Source organism: Gorilla gorilla, chromosome 17 (genome assembly GCF_029281585.2).
Source record: "Gorilla gorilla gorilla isolate KB3781 chromosome 17, NHGRI_mGorGor1-v2.1_pri, whole genome shotgun sequence".
NCBI classification, from domain to species: domain Eukaryota; kingdom Metazoa; phylum Chordata; class Mammalia; order Primates; family Hominidae; genus Gorilla; species Gorilla gorilla.
In genome coordinates this window covers 101,110,644-101,127,540 of record NC_073241.2, presented here as the reverse complement: position 1 = coordinate 101,127,540, position 16,897 = coordinate 101,110,644, and the positions used below count along the sequence as shown (strand labels likewise).

At 35.1% G+C, this 16,897-nt stretch overlaps 1 long non-coding RNA gene across 1 annotated transcript; it reads left to right on the top strand.

The window, feature by feature from the left end:
• Positions 1–333: 333 nt before the first annotated feature.
• LOC129528264 (uncharacterized) lies at positions 334–13,420 on the top strand. Its single transcript, XR_008673496.1, has 6 exons — positions 334–387; positions 1,423–1,517; positions 1,872–1,990; positions 6,206–6,291; positions 6,487–6,548; positions 13,027–13,420. It is a non-coding gene; the product is annotated as an uncharacterized lncRNA (long non-coding RNA).
• Positions 13,421–16,897: the final 3,477 nt, after the last annotated feature.

The following is a 16,897-nucleotide window of genomic DNA, read 5'->3' as shown; positions in this document are numbered from 1 at the left end:
CTAGTAACTTCATGATGCAAACAGTGACAGAATTTAAGGGATAGTAGCTCTAAACTAATAGCTGAAGACTTCAAAAACCCTACTTTCCATTAAGAATAAAGCAATCAGACATAAGATTAATAAATACATAGAAAACTTGCACAAAAACATATATCAATTGGACTTCAGACATATACAGAACCCTCCATGTATGGAGACACAACATAAATCTTAATCAATTCTTAGGAAGTTTAAATTATACAAAGTATTGTATCACAATGGAATGAAATGGGTGCTACCATGGTGACTGGCTGGTTTTCCTGAGTAGTGCCATATTAGAATCCCAGTGTTCCTTCATGCTTGTAGTACGTGGGACACTCAGTAATGCCTGACACCAGGTCACCTCTGGTGAGTGAACATCCACATTGTTGAACCCATGCACAACTTCTAACCGTGCCACATGGCCGTATTTTTCATACAGCAAGAATGGGCTGGTTAGGGAAGTAGGCTTAATAACATCCCCCAAGCTAATCTACAATGTAATTATTAACTACAACTGAAATTACTACTGAATGAGCATTTTCACAAGTCATAGACCTATATTTACTCTATATTCATTCATAGGTTAATACATGACACTTCTTCACCAGACCTTCTTATCACTAATTTTTCAATTGTATTTTTTCTAAATCTCTGACCACCCAGCCAAACAATTTTTCACTGGCCAAAATCAATATAGATCTAGTTTCTATACATCTTGTTTTTCAGGAAAAAAAAAAAACAGGTCCACTGCTAGACGTTCTGACCATTGGGATGATTTCCCTTCAGCACCATCATTCAGGACTACTGTTATCTGAATTATAATGTTGAAGATGTCCACTTTGGGGTATATGATAGTGGAGAAATATTTCAAATCCAAATCTGAATATTTTCTTCTTTAATGAGCTGCTGATTGAAAACTTTCTTTGAGGCAAGACGTACGTGTGTATTATAAAAAAAGGACAATATGATTGAGATGCAACATCTTGTGATTTTGAACTACTTTCATGTGCAAATTACTTGTACCTTTAGAAACTGCTTTAGTCCATTATTGTATATACCATTTTACTTGAGCATGAAGAGCTATTCTGCACATCCAATTTTATGACTCAGTAGATCAGATTACATCAAATTCGTGATATAAAACTCAGCTTAAATGACAACTTGAATACCATGCTCAATTAGCCAGTGTTAAAGATTTATGCATGTCAGCTCATTCTGATTATTGACTTGGGACTCATTCCCATTATGGTTACTACGACCACCATGTCTTTGGCAGATCAGATATATCCTGCCACTTGACCTCTGCTACACATCCCAATATCCACATTAAACTCCGAAAGCTCTGTTTTTATGGCAGCATTTTAGTGTTACCTCTAGCCTTACAGTGAATTATCTGCACAGATCACTTTAAGGACATCAGCATTGTCTTCCTCAACATATCTCCCAAAGCCTTGATGAAAAGAATCTCTCCTGGACATTTCCAGAGTAGATGGTGGGTGAGTGAGCAGATCTTATGTAATAAATTTTCTTCTATATTCAATATCCTTAAAGTTTTCAACATCTTCCTCTACCAGGGAAGAATACTTATCATCTCAACTTCCTGCTAAGTAGAACACCTTAGAGTACATATTTATGTAAACCAGTTGAGGACAATGGTAAAGCAGCTTCCATCCTCTCAAGCTAAGACATTAAATCCTAACTCAATTGATACATATATGTGATCCAATATTATATCACTTCCATCCTTATATAATATCTGTAAGATCCAATTCCCTACATATTTCCAGGTCTCAATGAATACACATTGGCAAATTTTAATTGTTTTGATGTGTTTTCTCCCTTCTCGTTAGTTATATTTGGTACCAAGAAGTTGCAGAGAGTAATAGGTTGATAAATGAGAGTTCATCGTGATATTGTGGAGAATCAGCAGCCACCTGCAAAATAAACACCTCAAGAGAAATCATTGCAGGTTTGTCACGAAAGAAGGGCAGTATATTTAACAGGGGAAGAAAGGCTATTGTTGAGGGCAAAGAGGTGTGGTAGAGTGTTCAGGGTCTTAGCTTCATTGAAGTCTGCTCAGATGACCTGATCCCAGTTTTCAGATCAGTGTCATAACTTCACATAAGAAATTATGTGCATTAAATACCCAATACTGTGCATTAAATTGGAATGTAATTCAGCAACCCACAGAATTAGACTGGGTTTTGTTTTTCAGAATGATTCTGTGACAACAGGATGTAATATTTATTTTGGAGCTATTTAAAAAGTTTCATAGTATCTTACCCAGACGTTCCTTTCAAATTTAAATTCGAATTTAAATTTAAATTCCTGAGTTCCTTATTTCCTTTTTACCAAATTCTACACTACTCTTTGAAGCAACCAACAATTCAGAGAATTTTTATACTTTTTATTTCTACTAAAATGTACTGTGACAGCTAGGAAGTCACCCAAACCTTGCATTCTGTAAGCATGTGAGTGATTATTAAGGCCTACATTCAGAACTGGTTCAGCATTCATTTCTTCTGCATAGTATCAGTTAAATGAGTTACAGGACAACCACAATTGAGGTTGGGAAGAAACACACTCCAACTGTTGATAGAAGGAGCTGAAAAGTTACCAAGCAAAGAAGCTTGGCTATCAGGAGGGGATAAATAATGTCTTTTTTTTTTCAAATAACCTAACACAATGAGAAAATTAATTGACCTAACAGCGAATAGTTGTATTTGTCCCATTTATCATTCTATTGACTCTACTCACTGTAACTAGATATTAACATTCCTCAGGGTACATAATAGATCATATTTGTTTTTAGACACCTGACCTCTAGCATAGTTCTTAGGAGATGGCCATTAACCAATTTCTTCAATGAGTAATTTATTGAATAATGATTTTTTTTCTATTCTTATTAGGAAAACTAAGTCTAACGTGGAAAAAAATTAGATATTCAGTCAAAGACACTCATAGTCCTTTTAAAATGACTAAATCAGATTTTTACTGTGTGCAACAAGTTATCTTATATTAGAAAATAATTATTTAGTCCTGTTTTTAAAAAGCTGTGTCTGATAGTGACAGCTAGAAATGCACAAACTTTGTCAAACAGTTCCTGCTTCAGTCTACCTACAGGTACAAAGCATGACCCCAACTTTGGATACACACCTAAAATATAAAACATCTGCTTGTCTATTTTCATGATTTAAGAGCTCAACATTTTGAAAATCAGATTACTCAATGCTTGGAGAGCCACAAATAAATATAGGCTTACTTAGTATAGAAAAGAATGTTCTTTCCTAAATTCTTCCACATGAAACATTCTATTCTAAAATAAGATCCTCAAGAAATTAAAAGTAGCAACTAAAACTTGAGGTTAATTAATATTTTAATGATTAGTTTTAAATAATTCCGAGGGAGGAGGCCAGCAGGACTTGTTTTCCGATTATGTCTCCATGATTGAAGCAGGAGCTGGTGGAAATAGGATGCAGTGAAGAAGCCACACCAGTAGGTGGTGACAAAAGCAACCTCAATTTGCCCTCACTGCTCATTAGCATAAAGGTACAGTGCCGTGGCCACTTGCCTTGTACTGCACAGAAGTTATCTTATATGGTTATGGAATTTCCCACCCCTTTTCCAGAAAGTTCTGAATAATGCCTCTCAATGAGCATATAATTAAAAGCAGATGTAAATACAGCTGCCAACAACCCCATAGACTGCTGACTCTGGCCACACTGCCTGTGGGTTAGCCCTGCTCCTCAAGGAGCAGTACTGATTCAATAGAAGTTGCTTTCTGTCACGTCAGCTGGCCCTTGAATTCTTTCCTGGGTGAAGACAAGGACCTTCCTACCTGCATCAGTTCCAAGTTCTCACATAAAACAGCAGCAAATAAACTGCTTAAGATGAAATTGGCAGGCCGCGGTGGCTCACGACTGTGATCCCAGCCCTTTGGGAGGCCGAGGCAGGCGGATCACGAGGTCAGGAGATGGAGACCATCCTGGCTAACACGGTGAAATCCCGTCTCTACTAAAAATACAAAAAATTAGCCAGGCGTGGTGGCGGGCGCCTGTAGTCCCAGATACTTGAGAGGATGAGGCAGGAGAATGGCGTGAACCCGGGAGGCGGAGCTTGCAGTGAGCCGAGATCGTACCACTGCACTCCAGCCTGAGCGACAGAGCCAGACTCCTTCTCAAAAAAAAAAAAAAAAAAAAAGATGAAATTATTGTTACAATTACATATATGCACAAAAACAAGTGCATTGTGTGTATGTGTGTTATCCATATTCATACGGGGTATTTCATGAAAGAAACAAAATAAGCAATTTTTTTGAAACTAGATCTGAATGAGTTGGCACTTTATAATCTAGACTTTGAGCATTTGGAATATTTAGTCCAAGTTACTCTTTAGTTAGCAAACTGTAAATGACAGTCTGTAAAGTTAAAATACAAAATACAAGTGGTTCCAACCTGAGAAAAGTATAATTTTAGAAATATAGGTATATAATTTCAAGTCTAATTGAGTTCTTTGAAAAGGTGAGCTAATGCTGTCACCATGCATCCTGTACAGGCTACAGAACCATGAGCTAATTAAAACTCTTTTCTTTATAAATTACCCGGTCTCAGGTATTTCTTTATAGCAATGCAAAGATGGACTAACACAATTGTACACACTTTTATTTGAAAACAAAAAGGCAAAGATTGTTTAAAACCAATGGGAATGATAAAACACTGTAAGTAAACTTATTTTAACAAATGCCATATATAAGGGCCATTCAATTTTTTTATTAAAAAAATAAATTTTACTTGGGAGGCTGAAGCGGGTGAATCACCTGAGGTCAGGAGTTTGAGACCAGCCTGGCCAACATGGCCAAACCTCGTTTCTACTAAAAATACAAAAACTGGCCAGGTGTAGTGATGTGTGCTTGTAGCCCCAGTTTTCAGGAGGCTGAGGCAGGAGAATCGCTTGAACCTAGTGGGCCAGAGGTTGCAGTGAGCTGACATTGCGCCAATGCACTGCAGCCTCGGGAACAAAGTGAGACTGTGTCAAAAAAAAAAAAAAAAAAGAAAAATTACTAAACAGAAAGCTTTGCTAAAAGACCTTCTCTGATACTGAATTATCTGTGAAGGTAATAGTGTTTATAATGTGAACTAAGTCTTCTGCAGTCACCTGTGACATCAACAATGATCTATGGAGACTTTGAGCAGATTCTCTACTATGTAAGCAGCTGGGAAAATGACAGAGGATAAGTTTCAAATGTCATATTTTACCTTTGTTTGCATTGAGAAAAATTCATTGAAATCCACCTGTATAGCATCTCCGTGAATTCCTGTACTTAAAATAAAATTGGAAGCAAAGGTAACATCAAGAAGCCCATTTTATTACTAGAATGTTGATGTTTATTACAATAATTGGCTTAGTCTTCTTAAAACCAGTTAACAATAGGCACAATGGTTCTGTTACATGAATATACATTTAATGTTTTGGCTTCATTTATTTTTCTAAATTTTCCATATTTATTATAAGCAAAATATCTCTACTATACTCATGTACAAAATGGCAAATAATTAAAAACAGATTCTTAAATATATTTATATAAAATGTTTTATATTTAAGAGAGTCATTCCTAATTTAATTTCTATGCATGAACTATTGGAAGGTAACTGAGAAATTAATAAGCATTAGAAAATTGAGTCAAATGTTTCCTATTAATAGTAACTTGATTTAAAACAAACATGTTTAGATTTCATATTTTTGAAATATTCAAATATTAGTACCATAGTGGGTGATAACAAAATTGCTCCTCTGAAGATGTGAAGGAATCATAAATATTATGATTTGTGTAAATGCTAGAATGGAGATGTGAGAGAAAATTGCCATTAATTCAATATTGAGATGAATACATGAAGTCCAAATAAGTCATCAATAGCTATATACAGGGAGAAATATCATGTGTTTAATAGATTATATTTGAAAGCTAGATTGAGCCCAGTATACTCAGTTAAGTCACTTAAACTGCTTTACCTTCAAAAAGGATAGTATCTACTCTGCAGGACTGGGTAGATTAAAAAAATACTAAGCGAAGCCACTAAGTGCTACAACGTGGGCTTCCATCCAGTGATTTTGGTATTTGTGTAGTATGTGTTCCATGTTGGAATGTGTCTGCATTAACGCTTGTCATCCTTTGTAATTCTTACAGTTCTTCCCCAAAATTACAAGGAATGGAGGCTGGGAAACTACATTTCTGAGACTCCTTCATCATCAGGATGCCAGATAATATTTTAAGTAAGGAAAATAAAATTAACTTTTCTGGGGCGAGATGACAGACGAAAGTGCAAAGGCTTTCCTGTTTTCAAGAAGCAGTTTCTTACACTATGCTTTTTATTCACGTTAAATGAAATTCTATTAGAATAAATTGTATCATGAGTTTTTAAATAAAATATTTAATGATTTTTCACATCTCTCCATCTGACTGTTGAGGGTCGGAAGAGAGAATATCATTCTGCTTGTATGAGAAAGGACTGGACGCATTTCTGTCAAATGTAAGTTCTCAGTAAATGTTAATTGGCTTACAATAAGTTACAACAGCATTGTGGAAACTAAATAAAATTATATCACCTTTTCTTGGAGTAAATTCTATGAAATGTAAATGCTCCATATGCATAAATCCTGGGTTAAAGTACTTTAAGAATATGCAGTTCTTCTTTAAGTTCTGCATTGCTATAAAATCTGCCTAGAAATTACAGTAAGAATGGCTTTCATTACCACAACGACATTGAAGGGTTAAATCTTTATTTCTCTCTGTGCGTGATTAAAATATAATATTGATTTAATAAGGAAATACACTTATTTGATTAAAGTATAAAAATGGATTATGAATCATCTTATTTTAATTATATATGATAAACAAAATCCCTCAGAAAAATATTTCCCTAAATATTACCCTGGGTATTATTGCTTAATTTAATTAATACTTTAATATAGTATGGAGATAATTTTATTAGCACATACATTTATTATGATTTATATTAAATTTATATGCTCTCTTTAGTAAGGGATGTTATGAAATTCCAGATATATGTACCATCAAACACTGATTGTAATATTTGGTTTAAAAATGCCACAGAGATTACTGAATAAACTTAATAATTAAATGCTATGCTTAGGATTTGGAATCAAGGAAAAGGTAAATAATTTTTTTGTTTTATTAACACTTAAAGGAATCTTGTTTTATGTCAGAAGAAAAGTAACTAATTTTAATATTCATGGATATATACTTGATATGTTTGCATTAACAATATGGAAAATATATGTTTTTTAAATAACAAGTTTTGATTTTAAGAATGTAATGATTATTGGAAATAGTTTTGGAGATAGTATTTATGTTGTCGTTATATGTTGTACTTTTTTTCATTTGAGTTTGTTATCAATACAAGTAGTTATAATTTTAAACATTATTTTTTGACCCATTTATAAATCTACTACCCATTAGTTCTTTTACAGTGAACTGAAAACTTGGTTTTCATATTTTGCCTGAGGTATGGTAATATACCCAATGAGGTGTGCTTACGGCTACAAGTTTCAGTTCCCAAATGACAAGCTGGGTTCCCTTGACCTGTTTACCAGTGAGAAAAATGTATTTATTAATGCAGTTGTTAACAGGCAAACTTAAAATGCGTTAGCCTTAACATTTATCTTTGGAGCTTTACATAAACAAAAATATATAAATAAAAGTGGTGTTCATTTTTGTAAGTGGACATGAAGTGCAATCTTCTATAAATGCTTTTAGCACAAGACAGTAAAAAACTGTGTTTTCACTAAAATATGATTCATAAACATTAATTGAAAATATACACTTCTATCTCAGATACATAGGTAAAAATATTCTGGACTATACTGTAAACCACATTTAGTGAACACAAAATTCAACCCTGATCATAAGCCAGTGTATGTCAGAACTGTCTGGAGTTTTTTACCTCAGCAAATAATTACATTTACCTTTTTAAAAATTTTAATCCTGTGCATTGACCACATCCTGAACAACCACTCTATGTTACATTTGATATTATACCTAGCACAAATATGTAAGAAAAAATATAAGATACGGATCAAGCCCTCCTGGTAATCAAAATCGTTAAAAATAGTTGCCCTATCAAATGAAAGTTGTTAGTTCTGATAAGATAATTTTGCCCTATCCAATTAAAAACACAATACAAGAGTGTGAGTCTGAGTATTAAAAATTGTACCAAATAAAATATTTGTGTCTATCTACATGTTAGATCTTAATAATGAATTCATAGCTTGATCACTACCTTTTCATGTTCAGACAACTTGATATTATAGAGTCACAGTAAAGATTTCAATTAAACATTCTGTTAAGTAATTTTTCTATGTGAATTTATACAGATGATTGATTAAAAATAGATTTCTGGAAACCTGACAGTCACTTCCCTCGGGCTCTTCACAGATCCACACTCTTTTTCCTATAAATGAAAACTTAGATATGGTCCAGCTGAAAGTTTCTATTTTTATTAACTTTAAATTTGTACTACAGAAAGATCACAGATGTTTTGATATTGCTATTTTATTAGATGATTATAAAATGGGCATTATAAAATATTGTTATGTATTTAAAAATGATTGCTGACATTTTTAAAAATCGCCATCGCAATAGGTTTTCATTGCTGCTGCAGTCAAAATGTGGACTTTGATTGACATTTTCCAGGAAGAGAATTCTGAGAAGAATAATTGGATATTCTGTAACATTGTTCTAAGAACTGTTAGCTCTGTTGCATTTTCTTGGTTTGACATTTTGCAAAATCCTACTGTCTTCATTTGCAAGGTAGAATGGAAAGTTTATGGAGACTTGGGCAACTTTCCTATGAAATCTGCCAATTAAATAGACAATTGAGATTGGAATGAGTGTGGCTTTTAATACGTTAGACAGAAAAAAAGAAGGAAACAATCCAAAAGTTTGAGCAGTTCTTTATCAGCTCCTAGAAAGCAACTTGTTCTTGGGAGTTGGAATTTCTTTTGTTTTATCTCTGTAATAAGGCTTTCATTTGAATTATATTTTATTTATAATAAAACTTCCTTCTATGTGTGATGTTATGAAATGTTAAATATAAATATGGCAAATACATTAACAGTGTGTTCAACACCAACAATGTCAATTTCACATAATTTCACTTTATGATATATTTCCTTTACATTCAATTTAAAATCCAAGCCCAAGAAACATGTGTTGTGTGTACAATTTATGCTAAACTTTATGTTGAATTCTGAAGACAAAACGATAAATATGGCAAGACTCCTGCTCTCAAAGCATCTCACTTCTAGTTGGGAGGAAGAAAGTTGGCAGTAAATACACTAGATGGTAAGTAGGAAGCGCCTCACACAGGGAGAAACATTGTGCTATAATTGAGAAAATATGGGATGTTTAATTATATTATAATAATAACATTATTTTTATTATATGAACAATGTTTCAAAGTATTTGCTTCCTGAGGTAACAATTTTTGTTGCAGAGTAACTCAAAGCAAAAAAAAATGGGTGAGTGATACAAACACAGGCAAAAATAATGTAGTCTCAAATATTTGATCATTGCTTACTCATAATCATCAACACAATTCTCCATTTCCATGATAGTATCTTATTAAAACAGAAATGGATGAAGTCAACATAAAGTGTTCTAATTCATTTAGACTACAAATTACTAAAGGTCCACTTCCCTAAATGATACATTTTTAGACTTAGAATAACAGGTAAGTGCAAAAAATAATCCACTTATTTTATTCAGTGGGGTGTGAAATGGAGTACACTTGATCAGTTCTCAATATGGATGCCAGAAGACCTTTGCTCACTAATTTCCCCCTCATCATAATTCAAAGAGTGTGTGGTGTCAACCTGCTTCAGATCTTCTACAGGCTAAATAAACAATATGAGGACATTGTAGAACTTTTACCTGTAGTGGATGGAGGAGGGCATAAAAAAAGGAACACCTTTTCTTTGAAAGGAAATTAAATAATGCATGAGAGGGCTAATGATTTTGCTGAGTACCAGTACAATACTTCCCAAGAGATTCCACCATATTAGAAATTATTTGATTGTATTTTATACCCCTGTCTACTAGCCTGGTGAGGGACAAATGTAGGAGAATGGAAATACTACCTGTAATATGCAGCAAAACCTGTGTTATGTTGGTCCAACAGGCTTTAGTTTAAGGTAAAAATAGCCCTCTATTTGTTTTCAAATATGACTTTTAAAATGAATCTAAGAATTGTATAAATTCAACCAATTTTTTAAACTGGAGGCTTTGGCTGGGTGCAGTGGCTCAAGGCTGTAATACCAGCACTTTGGCAGGTGGAGGTAGGAGGATTGCCTGAGTCCAGGAGTTGAAGGCCAACCTAGGCAACATAGGGAGTGACCCCATCCCTACAAATGATACTAATAATAAATTACCTGGGTATAGTGGCATGAGCCTCTGGTCCTAGCTACTCAGAAGGCTGAGGTGGGAGGATTGCCTGAGCCTAGGAACTTGAGGCTGCAGTGAGCTGTGATCGTGACACTGTGTACTCTAGCCTGGGTGACAGAGCAAGACTCTGCCTTAAGAAACAACAGTAACAAAACAGTCAAAGATTTGGCAGAATGAGAATATGACCACCATGTATCTACTGATGTCATTATTATGTCATAATGAAACATTTGGGTTTTCTCAAGTATAGCGCCATGTGCTAGGCTCTCCACACATCCCGTTCTTCACCTTTATCAGATACAATACTTACCACCTGGTATACTTACTGCCAAATTTCTTCCTGCCAACTAGAAGTGAGACACTTTGAGAGCAGTTTTGTCATATTTTTCATTGTGTTTCCAGAACTCAACACAAAGCTTAGCATAAATTATACACATGTACTGTTTTAAAGATGTATTTAGTATGCCACAGGTATTAAGTATCCTTCAAAATTTTTACAAAAAATTTTATTGTACAAATGAAATGTTGAGAAATGTTCTCCATGAAAACCAATATTATGGATGCTTAAAATTAATTTTCATCAAAGTTGTCAAATATATTAATTTATCATCAAAGTTAATATTACTGTCTTCATCTTATAGATGAGAAAACTGAGTGCAAGTTAAGTTCATCTGCAGAAATCAGAGAATTACTAATAGAAATAGAAACAATTGTGGTTTTTTGGGAATAAACAATCTGGTGACATAAAAGAAATTTAACTCAGAAAAAAATATTATGTAGGCTCTTCAAATATATTATCTCACAAGTTGATCATGACATAGGACAGATGAATAATATTTATTCAAAACAAATGCATCTCACATCAAAATGGTTTTCTTAACAAATCTCAAATAAGGTTTGCATCTTAAAATGGAGATTAAAATTTTCTACTCATCTTTGCTACTGTAAAAAATATGAGAATATAATGTTCTCATTTTAACTTATGGATTATGCAGGATAGAACATTGTTGCATTGCACCTTCTCTGTAGAACCATTGAAACTTGATCACGCCTGTAATCTCAGCACTTTGGGAGGCCGAGGTGGGCAGATCACGAGGTCAGGAGATCGAGACCATCCTGGCTAACACGGTGAAACCCTGTCTCTACTAAAAATACAAAAAAATTAGCCGGGCGTAGTGGCGGGCACCTGTAGTCCCAGCTACTGGGGAGGCTGAGGCAGGAGAATGGCGTGAACCCAGGAGGCGGAGCTTGCAGTGAGCCGAGATCACGCCACTGCACTCCAGCCTGGGGACAGAGCGAGAGACTCCGTTTCAAAAACAAACAAACAAAAACAACTTGAAAGAGCTATGACTCAGAGGTCAATTTTATCAATTTTATACTTAAAATTGATAAAACAGAGAGATTACATTTACAAAATAGACACTATATGTATTTATTTTACATATGAATTTAGCCCCTACTGGAAACAAATTTATCATTGTTCATATTTTATAGCCATTTCAATAAACTCTTTCTGTCTTCTGTGTATACTCCCAGCCTGAATCTGAAAAGCACAGCTCAGTCCTCTTAGCTCTGTGGTCATGGACTGAACATCCCCCTGCTACGAAGGGCCTGTCACCCTGTGAACAGGCTGCCCTTAATCATGAGCGCTTAAAGTTACATAGTAGGCTTAATTACAAACAATAATTGGGAGTTTATAATTATAAAATTACTTTTTTTGTTGTTGTTAATCTGCATGACCTCACCTCACTGTGCCACATGTAGGTAATGTTTAAGATTCTAACTTTGGGGCTCATCACTAATTCAGGCGAAGCAAGCTTTTAGGCCAGAATTACCGAAGCTAGATGGATTCCACAGATCTCAATCATGTTTCTCCAAAAGACTCTGAAAACTGACATTTAAAACTAGAAAGTGAAAGAGCACCAGTATTATGCTGCACGTTTACACAAGCAAATAATGATCATTTCACATAAATGACAGAGCACACATGGAGAGAAGTTTAGTCCTGGTGGTGAATTTATTCTCTGCTTTCTGTTAAGAGTGAACAGTTTGATGATAATTTATCCCTTCACAATAGGGATTTCTTCCCCTGGCTATTCTGAGTTCATAGAAGAAATGCCTGCTGCTACTTATCACTGCCAAATTTAATGTAACAAGCAGTGAGCAAAACACAGTTCTTACCTGAAGGGAACTTAGATTCTCATGAGGAATAGAAGAGAGTAACAAATATGCGACAAGGTGAGCTAATATTTACTGAGGATTTACAATGTGCCCGATATTGTTCTGATTTTGTTTACACTACTAAAATTCATGTAATCTTTATAATAACCCTATGGAGGTGAATTGTTATAACTTCCATTATACAGATTGGGAAACTGAGGCACATAAATCTTAATCAAATCATCTGGTTTCATACAACTATGGAATAACAGAACCTTTGAATAATAAATCTTAAAAATGCTCAAAGAAATGAAATTATAGTAAGTGCTATGAATAAAACTATAGAGATATTTTTAATTAGAGACTAATGTTCCTTTTTATTTTAGTGGGAGTATATGGGGAGCACCTCTGTACAATGGTGGCTTTGAATATAGTCCTGAGAAAATGAAGAAACAAGCCATGTGCCCACATAAAGAAAATGTGTTTCAAGCATAGAGAAGAACAAGTGCAAAGATTATCAATAGGGATGTGTTTGGCTTTAAAGGATGAAGAAGTCATAGATGAACAAAATGACAAGTGACAAAGTCAGATTGGTAGAGACACGATCAGATTATGAGGCATCTTGAGCTAAAAAAATGTAATTTTACTCTGGCCAAATAAGTCATGAGAAAAGTTTTAAGTTTTAAAGAAGAAGAGTTTACAGAAAAAGAGCGGCATGAAATGAGGAATTTTAATAAAACCTTAAAGAGATCACTGTGTGAAATTGTATAGACACAATAATGGCAGGTAAGAGGCTTTTGCAAATCCAGAAATGATCAATGATTTAGATCCCAAAGTATTGATCTGTATTTTTTCACCCTTTTTCTCATTATTGTAACTTGTGTGTCGTGTCATCTAGTATGTGTACTTGCATGTTAACCAAAACAAAAGTTCAAATAAATGGCTACTATGATGACAATGTGAACTTTAATCTTTTGGAGGTAATTTTGGTCTTTGGAAACACGATAAAATTGGTATGGTAGAAAGGAGAAACATAGCTAAATAGAGGGTAGACAATCAAGAAGTAAAGTAGAAGAGACCTTGGGGAAAACTGTCTCCATACCTGCTCCCCCTTCCAGCTACCTGGCTCACAATCTGCTTACAATGGTTCTGGATACTTTCCTGAATGGACATAGGACCATGATGAGAGAATCCCACCCAGCAAATAGGACACAACTTACCTCGAGGAAGTGTTATTCTAGGTATGAAGCTGTGAGGGACCAACTCTTACTGAGATGCAGACACGAGAAGATGGTAGGGTGGATTAGGGAAGTGATGATGGGGGTAGTGAGAAGATGTTTTGCTTAGGATGTATTTTAAAAACAGTGCTTATAGAATTTTTTTAAAGGGCTGAGTGTGGGCGCAAGAGCTCCATTTTGATTTAGAGTTGATAAACACCTGCACTTGCATGTTTATCATAGCACTGTCCACAATAGCACAGTCATGGACTAAACAGTGTCCACCAATAGTTGACTGGATAAAGAAAATATGGTGTATATATACACCATGGAATACTATGCAGCATTTAAAAATGAAATTATGTCCTTTGCAGCAATATGGATGGAGCTATAGGCCATTGTCCTAAAAGAACTAACTCAGAAGCAGAAAATCAAATATTGCATATTCTCACTTATAGGTGGGAGCTAAACAGTGGATACCCATGAACACAAAGATGGAGATAATAGACACTGGAAACTATAAAATGGGGGAGGGCGGGGTAATTAGGGTTCAGAAATCATCTATTGGTTACAATGTTCAATATTTGGGTCATGGGGGAATTCAAATCCCAATCTTCACATTATACATGTGTAAATCCATGAAAATGACTGAGGCAAGTTTGAATCATTTTATGAGGTTTATTTGGCAAAGTTAAAGATGAGCACAGGGAGACAAATCTATGTCTTTCCCCAAAGATGACTTTGAGGGCTTTAATATTTAAAGAGGAAAGGGCAAGGCTGGGCGCAGTGGCTCACGCCTGTAATCCTAGCATTTAGGGAGGCTGAGATGGGTGGATTGCTTGAGGTCAGGAGTTCGAGACCAGCCTGGTAAACAGGGTGAAACCCCGTCTTTATAAAAGATACAAAAATTAGCTGGAAATTGCTTGAACCCGGGAGGCAGATGTTGCAGTTAGTCGAGATTGTGGCACTGCACTCCAGCCTGGGCAACAGAGTGAGACTCCGTCTCAAAAAATATGTATAAAAATAAAAACAGAAAAGGGCAGACATTGAGGAAAGAGGGGGAAAAAATTAAAAGGTGTGGTAGGTAAGAGGCAAACAGTTACATCTTTTGAGTCTTTGATGAGCCTTTCACTGAATACACAATTTACATGTGAGAGCATATTGAGGAATACTCACTTATGCCATCCCCTGGCTCAGTGAATCTGCGTTTTTACATAACATAATGTAGACAATAGGGCAGAGGAAGCAATCAGATATGCATTTGTCTCGGGTGAGCAGAGAAGTGACTTTGAGTTCTGTTCTTTGTCCTGTACCTATGAAGATACTGTATCAGTTTACATTGCCAGGGTGAAATTCAACACAACTGTTTTAGGGTGAAGATCTTGGAACCACAGGGAATGTCCATGTCAGCAAGTTGTAAGGGAGGTGTGTAGTTTTTTTTTAATCTCTGTAGTCATCTTATTTAGGAATCAAATGGGAGGCAGGTTTGTGTGACCCAGTTCCCAGGTTGACTTTTTCCAACAGCTTAGTGAGTTCAGGGTCCCAAGATTTATTTTCCTTTCACACATATAATACCCTTGAGACAAAAACGCATATGTACTTCCTGAATCTAAGATTTTTTTTTAAAGAGTTGACTGGGGAAATGTTGAGCCTGTGATGATTATTAAACATCCAAATGAGGATGCTGTATAGAAGAATAGTGTGGAGATATAAATTTGGAAAGAATCATATTCAAAATTATGAGACAAGATATTCACTTGGGGAATATGTGGATTTACAAAAGAGAAGTCAAAGTACTCTGTACCTTGAAGAATTTCAGCGTCTAGGAGGCAAATACTGAAGAAGTAATTGAAGAAAAAGACTGGGAAAGAATAACTATAAAATAAAAGGAAAACCTTGAGAGTACAGTTTTACTGAAGTCAAGTTAATAATAAAAAAGAAGTTGGTTTTCTGCCTTTATCCATAAGAAGGGAAAGCAACGTTGTTCAATCCTGCTGAGAAGTCCAGTCAGATGAAGACTAAGAACTGTGTTCCTACTCGTTATTAAAGACCATGATACCAATTTAAAAGGAGTGCTGAGAAAAAAGCCTGATTCAGTTTGATTCAAAAGAATCAATTGAAATAAATTAAGGTGAACTGTAAACGCTCACTGAATTTTTTCTGTGAAACAGCAAAAAATATTGTGATTGACTTCTTGATGTTCCAAAACATTTTTTTTCTGTCTTCCACAGTATTGAAGTTATACTGAACACATGGCAGATTCTCTTTCAGGTAGAGTTCTAGATGAATAACAGTTTTGGCTTCGAGATGCTTTTGCATGTGTTTCAGCTGGCAGGAGTGATGCAGTTATTCTGCAACCCTTGTTGCTGTTGTCCTTACATCATTATGATTTCATGAAGCAAATTCTATAGGATGTTTTCCAGCTTCAGGTGTTCAAACAAATTGGTGGGTATGAGTTCTGACATGAGTTCATAATCCCTGGATTGCTGTTTCTTGTGCCCATTCTCCAGCTTTCTACTGTAGCAGCAAAAAGTTTCCAAAATGGGCTAGTATTGCTGCAGTGATTGACCTAGAGGGCAAGTCAACCATCGGGCCATTACACTGATTTTGTAAGGTCTTGAATTCCTGTATTAAATATTTCACTAATTAAAATAACTAGATTGGTTTCCATTTCCTGTGCTGTTTCCTGACTAGTTAGGATAGGCAGTGCCTTTGCTGTGTCAGAACAGTGCATGACTCCTAAGTGTCCGTTGTGTCCACAAAGAGACAAGTAACTTAATCACAACCACGTAGTTACTCAACTGTGGACATGCAATGAATAAAATGAAGGCTAGTTATGCCTTTTCTCAAATCTCATGTTGGTTTGTTTTAACACTATGCATATATAGAAGATGGAAGTTATAAGAATTACACTGAATGATAATAAACAACATGTTTTATTCTGATTTTATAAATTGAGGTGAGGTGTGATGAAAAAGGAGAAAAAGATTACATAGCCCAGCTCCAAATGATAACCACATCTTAAGAGAATCTATTGTAC